Raw genomic sequence first — 14,797 nt, 5'->3', positions numbered from 1 at the left:
TTGGGTCTCACCCCATCTCGGTTCCAGAGGATACCTGACCTAGGTCCAGCCAATCAAAGTATTCCAATTGGGCTGGACTTTGAGGACAGTGATTGGGTCAGAGGTGAGCATGTGGCCCATTTAAGACAATGAATGATGAACCCTTGAGCAGGAGCCCTTTCTTCCCTCTGGGGTGGCTAAGAGGATGAGATATGAGCCTCAAGCTGTTAGGGCTGTCTTTGCTACTTCAAGGAATGTCTTCCTAAGGAGAAAATCAGAGAAATAAAAAACCCAGATATGGGACAGTGACTTCATATCATCGTTTAAGCTCCTGGATCAAGCTGTGACTGAAGCTGGTTTTACCCCTTGACCTTTTGAAAGTGTGACCAATGCTTCCCTGAACCAGTCTGCATTTGAAACTGAGAGACTCCCAGTTAATTCACTGTCACTTTCTAACCACCCCCATAACCAGGAACTTTCTACCACATCTATAACTGTACCTCCTGAAGTACCCATTCATTACACACACACATGCACACACACACCCATGGAGGCATGGACTGCTTGTATACACCTGAGCCCATACACCTGAGCCCCCACCCCTCATCGGGCAGGCAGTCCTGTGGTGGCTCTGGGTCTGCTCATCTTCCTGTGCCCAGGTATAGATCAGAATGAGAACCCGACTCTGAGACTACTGTCCCGGGCAGGACCACTTTCCACTGTCATCACTGGCTGATGGTGGGTTTACCCTACTGCACCCTCGTTTCTCCCACTGTCGGGATTGCAGCCTTGTCTGAGCTCTGCCTGCCTCCAAGCCTCTGCTTCGCCATCTCTCCTGCACTCCAGACCCATGTATCTGGAAGCTTCTTGGATGCCTCCCCCAGTTGTCCCACAGAATTTGACCCTGACCTCAGTATCTTCCTCCTATGCCTCTGGTTCCTTCTCCCAGGCCCCCAGCTTCCGCTTAGTCCCACATAGACCCTGTCTCTTGGACCAAAGTCCTATTGACGCCTTCCTCCCCTTACTTCCCATAGCCCATCACTCATCTCCATTCTTCTTCTTCTTCTTTTCTTTTTTTTTTTTTGGCCACCCTGTACAGCTTGTAGGACCTTAGTTCCCCAGTCAAGGATCGAACCTGCGCCCCTTGCAATGGAAGCTGAGAATTCCTAACCACTGAACCGCCAGGGAATTCCTCTATTCTTTTTTTTTTTTTTTTAACTGCACTGGGTCTTCATTGCTGTGCTCGGGCTTTCTGAAGTTGCAGCAACGTCTTTAGTTTCCGTGCAGGGCTTCGCATTGTGGTGGCTCCTCTTGTTGCAGAGCAGGGCTCTAGGGCGCACTGGCTTCAGTAGTTGCAGGCGCACAAGCCTCGGTGTCCTGCGGCACGTGGAATGTTTCCAGACCAGGGGTAACTGTGTCCCCTGCATTGGCAGGCAAACTCCTAACCGCTGGACCACCAGAGAACTCCTCCCTCCATTCTATCTTTTAAAGATTTTATATGCTCTCCTTCCTCCTCTTCCTTACTCTGACCCAGCTGCCTACTTGGCCCCCTTTCCCCACTTCTTCCTTTCCTGCCACGGATCTGCCCTCTCCCACCTGCAAGGATTTTGCTAAACCACAAGCCCGCTCCTTTCAGATCTCTCCCCTGCTCAGAGCCTGCTGTGGGTCCCCAGTGCTCTGGTCCTGTGATCTACAAGGCCTTCCGTGGTCTGCTGCTTTATTCAACTCCATCGCTTGCCCCCCACCCCTTCTCCTAACACTCTCCACTTCACCTTCAAACAACACTGCAGCAGCCTGCCTTTCTCCAGTGCCTCATGCATGCCTCCGGACTTAAACGTTCTGCTCTCTCTGCCCAAATACCTTTCCCATCCTTCTCCACCTAGTGAGTAGTGCTCCGTGCTTTGAGGTCCACCACAGCGATCCCCTCTGCTAAGAAACCTAACATGACTCCCTCTGACCTAAGCCAGCTCCCAGCCTCTCGAGAAACCTGGTGGCTGTTGTAGCTCATTCTCTGCCTGGTAGTGTGCTGGGCTCTTTGCGCACACGGCCTCTCTGACTTCCCCCAACACCCTTCAAGGGACAGGAACAAACACTTCCAGTTTCTGGATGAAGAAACTGGGGCTCATAGAAGGAGTCCCAGCCAGGGAGGGGACAGAGTCAGGATTTGAACTCGTGATCTCATGCAGCCTGGTTCATCCATGAGTATTTTATCTCTGTTTTGTTTGTTTCGAGGGTTTTTATTTTTGTTTGTTTTTCGCCCATGCCACCCAGCATGTGGGATCTTAGTTCCCTGATCAGGGATCAAACCTGCACCTCCTGTATTGGAAATGTGGAGTCTTAACCACTCTTCCACCAGGGAAGTCCCTTTATCTCCGTTTTGTAAGTTTTTATAATGTTTTTAGTAAGGTCACATGCGTGCGTGCTAAGTTACTGCAGTGGCGTTCAACACTTTGTGACCCTGTAGACTGACGCCCACCAGGCTTCTCTGTCCATGGAATTCTCCAGGCAAGAATACTATAGGGGGCTTCTATGCCCTCCTCCAAGGGATCTTCCCGACCCAGGGATTGAACTTGGGTCTGTTAGATCTCCTGCCTCGGCAGGCGGATTCTTTATTACTAGTGCCACCTGGAAAGCCCAATAAAGGCACGCGTGTATATAATTTATGAATAAAAAATGTACTCCAGACACCGAGTGGCTGCAAAGTACTACCTGGCACTGCGGTCTCTCTCGGCTAAGTAGCTTCTTCCCCTGGGTCTGGTGCAGAGAGGAATTTGAGAGCGTCCTTTAAGGCCATGTTTTTGATGTGAGCATTAGTCGCTCTGTTTGAATGTGCTTCTGACATGGATTGTTCCAGAACAATCACAAGAAATCCTGAGGCTCAGTGACCCCCGGAACAAGTGGCACCCCATCATCTGATGCCCTCCCAGATGGAGAGACAGCAAATCCCATGGACCAAAGCTGTCCACAAGAAATAGGACGTGAGCTTGAATGGCCTAGTAGCTCCCCTGCAAAAGCCAAAAGAAACAGGTGAAAATAATCTTGTTCCTGTATTTTATTTAACCAGATAGATGCAAAGTATTATTTCAACATGAACTTAATATCATCAGTCTCCTTTTCAAAAAGAAAATTATTTATTTTTGGCTGTGCTGGGTCTTTGTAGCTGCTCACGGGCTTTCTCTAGTCGTGGTGAGCAGGGGCGTCTCTCTGGTTGCAGTGCGCAGGCTCCTCACTGCGGTGGCCCCCTCGTTGCAGAGTGTGGGCTCTAGACTGCAGGTTGCACTAATGGTGCTCAGGCTTAGCTGCCCCAGGGCACGTGGAATCTCCCTGGACCAGGGATAGAACTTGTGTCTCCTGTATTGGCAGGCAGATTCTTAACCACTGGACCACCAGAGAAGGCCAGCAGTTTTCATAACGAGATAGTTTAAGTTCTTTTTTTTTTTTTATCACTCTTAAGTATATGAAATGTGATGTGGATTTTACACTCATGACATGTCTCATTTTGGACCAGCCATATGTCAAGTGCTCAAGAGCCACGTGTAGCCAAATGGCTGCCATATTAGACATCACAGCAGTAGCCAATCCCTGACCAGGGATCTGGGAGTATGGTTTCTTCAGAGTTCAGATTTAATGTGAGATGGTGTGCCTCCAGGTGACAGTAAGGCTTAACATCAAGAACCTAGACACTGAAGCCAGACTACAGGGTTCAAGCTCTGAAACTTCCAAACTGAAACTCTAGCCTCTCTGCATCTCAGTTTATTCCTCTATGAAAGGAGAATCGGCAAGACATCAGAGGGGGTTTTGTGAGGATTAAATGAATTAATAGATATTTAAACACTTAGAACAAGACTTGGCACATGTTAAGTGCTGTACAAGTGTTTGACTCTCATTATTATTTGGAATTTTGTGACAAAGAAAATCTCTCAACTCCACTTTAAGGGTTGAAGAATGAAAAAGACTCCCTTAAAGACTTCCCATCCTCATGGAAATGTCAGAGCATGGTGGACACACCCGACTTCTGACCATCGTGTGAAGGCCACCAGGACCACTCTGGGCTCTCAAGGGCACGTGCTTGGACATTCCCCGCCGGAACAGGGGCGTGCAATCACAAAGCTTTGGATACCTCCCAGCCCAAACTCTGCCACATGTTTTCCTGTTCTCATTTTTCTGTTTTAATCTGTGTAATGGGTTGAATGACGTGCCCCTCTCCAACCCACGATGAGTCCACCTGAGATCTGTGAATGGGAACTTATTTGGAAAAAGGGTCTTTGCAGATATAATTAAGGTTAGGATCTCGAGATGATGTCACTGTGGATTATCCAAGTGGTCCCTAAACCCAATGTCAAGTGTCTTTACAAAAGAAAAGCAGTGGTAGCGGGGAGGAGATTCCCTGGAGGTCCAGGGGTTGGGACTCACGCCTCCGCTGCAGGGGGCACAGGTTCAATTCCTGGTCAGGGAACTGAGATCCTGGATGCCGTGCAGCATGGTCAAAAATAAATAAACAAACAACAGATGTGCAAGATCTGTACACTGAAAGCTAATAAAACGTTGCTGAGAGAAACTAGGGAAGACCTACATAAATGGAGAAATAGATATTAAAAGAGAGAACGAGAGAGACCAGCAGAGGGAAGCTAGAGAGGATTAGAGATGTGGTCCTGTGAAAATGGAGGGAGAGATGAGACTGATTGAGTCACAAGCCCAGGAACACCTGGGGCGACCAGAAGCTGGAAGAGGCAGGAAAGGATCTTCCCCTAGAAAATTCAGAGGATGGTCTAATGGTGAAGAATTTGCCTGCCAATGCAGGGGACCTGGGATCAATCCCTAGTCCAGGAAAATTCCACATGCCTCGGAGTGACTAAGCCCGAGTGCCACAACTGCTGAGTCATGAATCGAGAGCCTGTGCTACCTGATGAGAAGCCCAAGCACCTCAACAAAGAGCTGCCCCCACTGGCCGGAACTAGAGAAAGTCGGAGCACAGCGACGGAAAAGCAGTGCCACCGAAAATAAATAGATAAAAGTAATAAGAAGAAAAGTTTAAAAAAAACAGAGGGAGTGTGACCCTCCTAATATTTTGATTTATAATAGGATTTCCGCTCTCCAGAACTGAGAGAGAATAAATTCTGTCGTTTTAAGCCAGCAAGTTTGTGGTAATTTGTTAGGCAGCCACAGGAAATGAATACAGTCTGTTTGGGGGCCTGTCCCCTTACACCCTGAAGACAGTTTCTGTGGCTTTCAAATGCTGTCTCAAAGGAGAAAACTGAGGCTCAAAAAGAAGGCAGGGTTGGAATCAGATCTCAGGTCCCCAGAACCTCATTCAAGATCCAGGGGCCACTGTGGAAACTCACAAGGTATTTTGCCTGTTTTTTTTTTTTTTTTTTTTTAAATCCAGAATGCCTATTGAACTTTCTTTTAAGGCAGTGGTTGAGAACACAAGCTCTCGCTGGAGTCCTGGTTTGTTTGCTTCTTTGCTGTGTGGCCTTGATCAAGAGACTAGCCTCTCTGTACCTCACTTTCTCCTTCTACAAAATAGGCATAACAAGATAAGTCATCTCAGGGACTTTCCTAGCGGTCCGTTGGTTATGAAGCTGCTTTCCAAATGCAGGGGATGCAGGTTTGATCTCTGGTCGGGGAACTAAGATCCCACATACCACAGGGCAACTAAGCCTGCACGTCGAAACTATCGAGCCCATGTTGCTCTAGGGCCGGCATCCCACAGTTAAGACCTGATACAGTAAAAAAAAAAAAAAAAAAAAAGTCTTCTCAGAAGGCTGCGCTGTGGAGTACATGAGGATCAATCAACCTTGCCACTTGACATTGTCCTGAAAGTCTTTGCAAATGCTGTAGGACAAGAAAAATAAATGAGATATAAAGACGGGAAGGCAAGAGGGAATGCTACCATCGCAAAGAAAGACTAAGAGAATCAACAAACTATTTTAAACAGAGAATTAGGCCAGATTGCCTGGCCAACTGATAATATTCAGTAACATTAATCAGCTAGAAATTATAATAGAAACAAGATAAGCATGGACTCTAGGCGATGGGGCTTCAATAGTTGCAGCACGTGGGTTCAGTAGTTGCGGCTCGAGGGCTCTAAAGCACAGTTCAGTAGTTGTGGCATGGGGACTTAGTTGCTTCTTGGCATGTGGGATCTTCCTGGACCAGGGATCAGACTGGTGTCCCTTGCATTGCAAGGTGGATTCTTAACCACTGGACCACCAGGGAAGCCCCCAGGCATTTCTTTTGACTTCCCATCACCCTTATCTAGACTACTATCTGATCTTCCCTGGACAACTGAGATCACTTCGCTACCGGGCTTCGGGCTTCCATCCTTGGCCATTCTCCACTCAGAATAAAATCCAAAATTCTTACCATGGCCTTTGCAGTCTTACATAGTCTGGTCCCTTGACTGCCTTCTCTTCTTTCTTGCCATTCTCCTCCTCACTACATGTGTTTCATCTTTGTAGGCTTAGCAACTTCCTACCACAGGGGCTTTGCATGAACTGTCCCCACTGCCTTGAAAGCTCTCCTCCCTTCACCTGGTGGATTGCCAGTCATCCTGTAGGTATCTTTAATGTTTCTTTGATGGAAAAAAACTCTCCCACCCTCCCACCCTCCCACTCCCATTTAAAATGATGTTTCATACTCTTGTCCTTCATATAACACTTAGGTATTAGGTCAGGGATTCTTAAACTTTTGGTCTCAAGATTGCTTACGCTCTTAAAAAGTAATGAGGACTGGACTTCCCCAGCGGCACAGTGGATACGTCCACCTGCCAGTGCAGAGGACATATGCTTGATCCCTGGTCCTGGAAGATTCCACATGCCAAGGAGCAACTAAGCCCGCGAGTCTCAACTGCTGAGCCCAAGTGCTGTAGCTACTGAAGCCCGAGCTCCTACAGCCTGAGCTCTATGACAGAAGAAGCCACTACGATGGGGAAACCCTCGCAACACAGTGAGGAGTGGACCCCGTTCACTGAAACTAGAGAAAATCTGGGCGTAGCAACGAAGACTCAGCGCAGCAAAAACGAAAAATGAATGCATAAAAAGTAATGAGGACTCCAAAGAACTTCTGCTGATGTGGATTCTATCTATCCGTATTTACTATATTAGAAATCAAAGCTGAGATATTTAAAGATTATTTATTGGTTCATTTAAAAAATTTCAAAAAAATCAGGTTAAGATAAATCCTATATTTTAAATTTAAAACCACCATATTTGGGGGAATTCCCTGATAGTCCAGTGGTTAGGACTCTGAGTTTCCACTGCAAGGGGCACGGGTTCCATCCTGGTCAGGGAACTATGACCCCACAGACCTTGAGGCATGGCAAAAAAATAAAATAAAATAAAAGCCAACCAACAAACAAAACCAACTGTACTTGAAAGAAAGAGAACATTTAGTAAGAAGAGGGGCAGTGTTTTACAGATTACTTTAATGTCTGGCTAGACAGAAGATAGCTAGGTCTTCACCTTGGCTTCTGTGCCAGTGTGTTGAGATATTTTGCAGGTGGCACTGAACATTTGAGAGAGAAAGTGAAAAAGTCAGTTAAGTATCAGCACTATGATAATCATTTTGACCCCAGGGACCTCAAGAAAGTGCTGGGGAACCCCCGAAGTTTCTGTGGACTGCACTTTGAGAATCACCCCTTACCTTTCAGTCCAATAGGAACTAAACACAGTGTCCTGGGAACTGGACATCTCTGGGGCCAGGGTACCTGGTTCAGGAGACAGTTCTGAGGACATGTAAGGTATTCTTTGAGCCTCAGTTTCTTCATCTCTAACATGGGGTTGGACTTCCCAGATGGCTCAGTGGTAAAGCATCTGTCTGCTAATACAGGAGTCGCAGGTTCGATCCCTGGGTTGAGAAGATCCCCTGGAGAAGGAAATAGCAACCCGCTCCTGTATTCTTGCCTGGGAAATCCTGTGTACAGGAGAGCCCGGTAGGCTACAGTCCCTGGGGTCACAAAGAGTCGGACACGACTGAGTGACTAAACAAAAAAGACAACATCATGAGGTTGGCGATGATGAAAATAATAAAAATACCTCCCTCCTAAGGTTGTAGTGAGACCCATAGGAGATAACTGCCCAACTCACACCTGGCATGTAGCATACAACCAACATTTGCTGTGATAGTTTGGGAAACGTCATTTTATTTTATTACCAACAGTTTTTATTCATGCAGTTAATTTCTCCAGAGGTCTATCTTATGTTGGGAAAATGGTGATGACTGAGAAGCGCCTGGCCCTACCCTCATGGGGCTCCTAGGCCAGTGGGTCAGAGTTTTAATTTGTGAGGGATTGCGCTTAGCACCAGGTCTCTGAGGAGCATGAATTCGTAAGACTGGGGAGGCAGGGAAAGGCATTCTAGGGAGTGGTAACAGCATGCAAGGAACCATGGCAAGCGGAGAGGGGGACAGCTGTGACCCAGGGGTTTGACTCGGTTGTGTCCATGTTTCTGTCCCCAAGACGCCTCAGTCCTGTTGCTGGTGATAAATACGTGTGTATATCTGGTTCATCTCCCCTCCTTCCCAACCCCTCTTCTTGTATAAAGTTAGTTCCTTGATTCTGGGCTCTTTGAGGGAAGTCCCACCTCTGATCTAACCTCAGTCTCTCGTGCTGCAGATCTTCATTTTTGCTGCGTATCCAACAGTGCCTCGTGGAAACCTGGGACGTCCCAGCAGAAGAGGTGCCCGGGATGGCGCGGGGTCGAGTCCAGCGTCTCCACTGTCCTCCATCCGGGGGCCGCCGCTCCGGGCCGGGTGAGTCAGCCCCCGGCGGCTCCCGCGTCATCCCGGCCGCTCGGCTCCGCGCTATTTCGGGTTCCGGGCTCTATAAATAGAGGCTAGCGGAGCTGAGCCGCTCCCCCTCCGCTCGGGCCCCCCTGCGTCCCCGGCCCCGCCGCGATAGCCGGGCCGCACGTCACCGCGGCTAAGTTTAGAGGAGGGTGGGGACGCTGGCCGGGTCACTGCGCCCCTCGGCCGCGCCCTCGCTTTCAGAGCCTTCGGTCCGGCGGCAGTCGGCCCCCCGCCCAGAGTCTCTTGGGTGGAATTAGGAGCGGGGTATCCCTATGTTCACCATTCTCACCATAGTCCTTTGGAGGTTCAGAGGAAAGTCGAAGTTGGGGTTAGGTTTGGGAATGGGACAAGGTCTGGACTCCGAGGAGTTACCCGGGAACTTCGGTTGGGGCTGGACTTTGAACTTGAAGTATTTGGAAGAAGGATGGGGAAATGAGTACAGTACGGACAGGTGTTAGACTCGAACTCGCAAACTCTGGGAGCTGGAAACATTCGAATTCAGGATCCGAAAGTTCAACTTGGGAACTGAAAGTAGGAATCCAACTTGGAAATATACTGTAGAAGTGAGAGCAACTTTCTCCCGCTCAACTGATCGAATAGGCTCAGAGTTAACCTGAGCCGCGCTCCGCGGAGCCTTTGTTGCACTTCAGCGAGAGAGAGACGGGTCGGGAGATGGCAAGGGACAGCCCGCCGCCTTCGCTGGGCGTCTTGCCTGAGGGTGGGTACCTGTTCCAGCGCCCCTACAGCTCAAATCCTCTTGTGGGATGCCATCGCCCCCTGGCGGAAAAGACACGAGTTGCAGGTTTCTTTGGTAATTTCCATTCTCCTTCGGGAGAAACCGAGTCCCGCCCAGGCTGGCTTCCTTCTAGGAACCCTCTCTGTGCTTGGATTTAGAGACAAAATTTCATAGGCCATCTCCGTGTCACTGGGGCTTCAGCTCCTTCATCTGTTAAATAAATTATCGATACCTACATGCATGCTCAGTCGCTAAGTCGTGTCCGACTCTTTGCGACCCCCGTGGACTGCAGCCCGCCAGACTCCTCCGTCCAAGGGATTTCCCAGGCAAGAATACTGGAGTGAGGTGCCGTTTACTCCTCCAGAAGATCTTCCTCTCCAAGGGACCTTCCCGACTCAGGGATGGAATCCCTGTCTGCTGCCGTTCCTGCACTGGCAAGCGAATTCTTTAACACTAGTCCCTAAGAGGAAGGTGATTGTGAGGATTTAGCTCATAGTATGCGCTCAATCTACTTTGATAGTTAGCTCGTTGATGGTAATATATACATATTTTAAAATTTATAAAGTCCCTTTTCCTGAGACTGTGTGGTCTCCTCCATCATCTATTTCACATCACTTTTTCTTTTTTAATCATCTCCAGAGCTTAAATGACTGTCTGGAACTCTTTTACTTGTGTTTTTTCCCTACCGTCTGACTCCCATGAAACCATCCGCGCCACAGTACAGGGACCTGGTCTGATTTGCTGTCAGCTGTATCTCCAGTTGAGCTTCCCAGGTGGCGCTAGTGATAAAGAGCCTGCCTGTCAACGCAGGAAACATAGGAGACAACGGGTTCGATCCCTGGGTAGGGAAGATCCCCTGAAGGAGAGCATGGCAACCCACTCCAGTATTCTTGCCTGGAGAATCCATGGACAGAAGAGCCTGGTGGGCTAGGGTCCATAGGATCTCAAAAAGTCGGACCTGACTGAAGCGACTTAGCACGCACACACGCGCATATCCCCAGGGTCTGTCACACAGTAGATGCTTAGCATGTAGTTAGTCAAGGACTGAGTGAACCAGGCAGCTCAAGGCGTGTCTCTGTGGTCTTACTGAATTCCCACAACCTCAGCTGTTACAGATGTGGAAGCAGCGGCTCCAGTAGTCAAGTCGCTTGCTGGAGGACCCTGTTTCAGTTCTTTGTTCATTCAAACACTATGTGGTTCCGTAGTCCCTTCTGGTTTCTGGGCACTTTGATACAGTAGGGGTCACAACAGCTTCAGCCCCTGCTTGCCCAGGATGTGGTCAAGGATTATATTATTTTTATGGCAGACCTGAATATTGCATATACTTAGTGCCAAATACGGATGTAGGCACTTTCCACATACCTCATTTCCTCTTCCTAATAGTTCTGCTATTGTTACTCTCATTTTAGAGGTGAGCAAACTGACCTACATGGAGAAACTGAGTTGCTGGCACTAGGTCACACTGCTAGTAAAGAATCCTGGGGAAAATTATGCTCAGAGCTTGCTTATGACGAAAGATTTATCATCAGCGACCCAGATAGAGGACCCGTATCTCCTTATTTTTTATTCTATTTATTTATTTTTGGCTGCACTGGGTCTTCCTTGCTGCCCGCGGGCTTTTCTCTAGTTGCCAGCAGTGGGGGCTATTTTTCGTTGCAGCATGGGCTTCTCACTGCGGTGGCCTCTCTTGTTGTGGAGCACGAGCTCTAGGCGTGTGGGCTCAGTAGTTGTGGTGAATGGGCTTTGTTGCCTTGTTCTCGGCATGTGGCATTTTCCTAGACCTGGGATCCAACCCTCGTCCCCTGCATTGGCAGGCAGATTCTTAAAAACTGGACCACCAGGGAAGTCTGGACCAGTATTTTCTAACTGCAAGAAAGATAACTAAGAACCCAGAATTTGAGACCCATTTGGTCTTCTTTTTGGTGAGCCATGCAACATGTGGAAGCGTAGTTCCCCAACCAGGAATTGAACCCATGCCCCCTGCGTTGGGAGCTCGGAGTCTTAACCATCAGGGAAGTTCCCCTAGAATTTGAGGTTCCTTTTGTGAGGGTCAAATAAAGACATTTTCGGATGAACAAGACTCAGAAATTGCCTATCTAGAATGTTCTCTGAAAAAGTTAGAAGAGAATATACTCTAGCAAGAAGCAAATTAATTCAGAAGGAAGAAGTTTATAAAAAGTAACAGAAAATTGTTAAGGGTTGAATGGTGGCCCCAAAAAGATACGTTGAGTCCTAACCTCCATTACTTCAGAATGTGACTTTATTTGGAAATAAAATAATAATAAAATCTTCCTGGGCCGGGAAGATCTGCTGGAGAAGGGATAGGCTACCCACTTCAGTGTTTGTGGATTTCCCTTGTGGCTCAACTGGTAAAGAATCCGCCTGCAGTGGGGGAGACCTGTTTTTGATCCCTCGGTTGGGAAGATGCCCTGGAGAAGGGAAAGGCTACCCATTCCAGTATTATGGCATAGAGAATTCCATGGACTAAACAATCCATGGGGTCACAAAGAGCTGGACACTACTGAGCTACTTTCACTTTCAAGGTCTTTACAGAGACAAGTTAAAATGGGGTCACTGGTGCACGTGTGCTCAGCCACTCTTTGCAACCCCATGGAATGTAACTCACCAGAACCCTCTGTCCATGGGATTTCCTAGGCAAGAATACTGAAGTGGGCTGCCATTTCCTTCTCCAGGAGATCTTCCCAGATTGGGGATGGAACCTGTGTCTCCCGCAATGACAGGCAGATTCTATACCACTGAACCACCAGGGAAGCCCAGGAAATTATGCGTCAATTATAGAAATAAAAATTAATTAGAAAAAATATTTTACAGTAGGCTCCTAACAAAAGGTGAAATCATTGGAGAGAGAGAGACAATATGTTCATGGATATCAAAAAAGATGTCAATCTTCTTGTCATTAATTCATCAGTCCAATGCAATTCCCATTCCAATCTCAGTAGGAGTTTTCAGGGAACTAGCTAGAAAAGCAGCTACTAAAGTCCATCTAAAAGAGAAAATGGACAGGAACGGTAAAGACAGATTTGAAACTGAACAGAGGTGGAAGACTACCCTCATATGATATCAAAACATATCTAAATAAACAATTTGGCATGGAGGCAAGAAGCAGATATAGAGATCAATGAAATATAATAGAAATGTCAGAGATCGACCTGTGGATATATGGGAATTTGACAGATGACAACAGTGGAATATAAAAAACCAGGGAAAAGGACTGACTTTCTCTCTCTCTTTTTTTTTGGCGGGAGGGGGGGGGGGTTGCTGCTTGGCAGTGAGGCTTGTGGTATCTTAATTTTCTGACCTGGGAAGGAACTCAATCCCAGCAATGAAAGCGCTGATTCCTAACCTCTGCTGCTGCTGCTGCTAAGTTGCGTCAGTCGTGTCCGACTCTGTGCGACCCCATAGACGGAAGCCCACCAGGCTCCTCTGTCCCTGGGATTCTCCAGGCAAGAACACTGGAGTGGGTTGCCATTTCCTTCTCCAACTCATGAAAGTGAAAAGTGAAAGTGAAGTCGCTCAGTCCTGTCCGATTCTTAGCGACGCCATGGACTGTAGCCTACCAGGCTCCTCCACCCATGGGATTTCCCAGGCAAGAGTACTGGAGTGGGGTGCCATTGCCTTCTCTGTCTAATCTCTTCACCGCCAGGGAATTCCCAGAGCTGCCTTTTCAAATAAATGGTGTTGGGGACTTCCCTGATGGTTCAGTGGCTAAGACTCCACATTCCCAATGTAGGGGACCCTGGATGGGGAACTAGATCTCACATACCTCAATGAAGATAGAAGATCCTGAGTTATGCAACTAAGACCCAGCACAGTGAAATAAATTTAAAATAATAATAATAAAATAAATGGTACTGGGACAACTGCCTATATCCATCATAAATCCCTACTTTAACACGTGTTCAAAAATAAGTCTCATGTGGACTCAACACAGAAAGAAAATCAAAACTAGGAAAGTGTTAAAAAAATGATAGCCTATATTTATGACCTCGGGGCATGCATGCCTCCATGGCAAGTCACTTCGATCGTGTCCGACTCTTTGCAGCCCTATGGACTGTAGCCCTGTGGACTGTGGCTCCTCTGTCCATGGGATTCTCTAGGCAAGAAAACGGGAGTGGGTTGCCATGCCCTCCTCCAGGGGCTCTTCCCGACCCAGGGATTGAACCCACGTCTCTTATGTCTCCTGCATTGGTAGGTGGGTTCTTTTCCACTAGCATCACCTGGGAAGCCCCCTTGGGTATGGCAAGCCTCTTAAACATACCAAAAGTCAGGATAGACTAGATTGATAAATAGGTGCACATAAACTAAGAATTTCTGTGTGAGGAACATAAATAGATAAAATATAAAGTGCAAATTGGGAGGAAATGTTTGGAATATATGTAACTGACTAACAGGATTGGAATTCATAAAGCACTCCTGCAAATTAATAGTAATAAAAAAAGCATACAACCCCATTTTTAAAATGGGCAAAGGATATGAGCAACCAAGTCACAGAAAACAAAATATTTAAGGGCAATAAACTCACGAAAAAATGTTCTCTCTTCTTAGTAATCAGAGAGTTACAAGTTGGAACAGTGTGATACGATCTTTCAGGAAATGACTAATACTAACTCATCAACCAGGTCCCTGCTCAGATGTCCCTTCCTCTAGGAAGCTCTTCCTGGCCCTCGGGCTGGATTAGGTGTCCCTGTCCCCACCCTGCTCCCTGCCCACTCTGGGTCGCCCCTGTTGGGGAACCGGTCTGTCTCTCCAAATGCGTTATGAGCTCCAGCAGAGCAGAGCGGGGCTGTCGTTATCCTTGGTTACCACTGTGTCACTAGCAGTGCCTCGCACAGAGCTAGGAACAGAGGAGGCGCTCTGGGATCATATGTGGAATTAAAGGATGAGTGAACGGGGAAACTGAAGCCAAGTCAATGACAGAACTGGGATTCAAACCCAAGTCTGTACAGAGAGAAGGAACCTAGTTTGATATGCTGCCATCTCTTCTCCTTTAAGCCTTGCCCGGAGCCCGGGCACACTAGAGGCGTTCAATAAGGGCACTGAAATCAAACGGCTTGGCAACCCAAGACGCTCAGGGCGAGAGGGCGACAGCTCTCTCCAACCCCAACCTCAGGACCATAGAGAGCTGCAGTCCTCCAGGACCATAGAGAGCTGCGCCAGGACCGCCCCTCTTCTCTACTCTTTTGGGGAACGTCGGGAGCGGGCTACAGGGCTAGAGAGGCCGGAAGTGCGGCGAGCCAGGGGCCGCGCTGGCCGCGCGGGCGGTGGGAAGCCTCT

The 14,797-nt window shown here is 47.9% G+C and overlaps 1 long non-coding RNA gene across 2 annotated transcripts; it reads right to left on the bottom strand.

The window, feature by feature from the left end:
• Window positions 1-3,013: 3,013 nt before the first annotated feature.
• Window positions 3,014-8,736, bottom strand: LOC105608454 (uncharacterized). Of its 2 annotated transcripts, none has more exons than XR_006056210.2 (3): window positions 8,574-8,736; window positions 7,624-7,845; window positions 3,014-5,814 (listed from the first exon to the last, which is right to left on the bottom strand). It is a non-coding gene; the product is annotated as an uncharacterized LOC105608454 (long non-coding RNA). The 2 variants fall into 2 exon arrangements; XR_001045246.4 differs by lacking the exon at window positions 3,014-5,814 and adding an exon at window positions 7,352-7,485.
• Window positions 8,737-14,797: the final 6,061 nt, after the last annotated feature.

The sequence above is a fragment of the Ovis aries genome, chromosome 14, assembly GCF_016772045.2.
Source record: "Ovis aries strain OAR_USU_Benz2616 breed Rambouillet chromosome 14, ARS-UI_Ramb_v3.0, whole genome shotgun sequence".
Lineage (NCBI taxonomy): Eukaryota > Metazoa > Chordata > Mammalia > Artiodactyla > Bovidae > Ovis > Ovis aries.
This window is presented reverse-complemented; position numbering and strand designations above follow the sequence as displayed.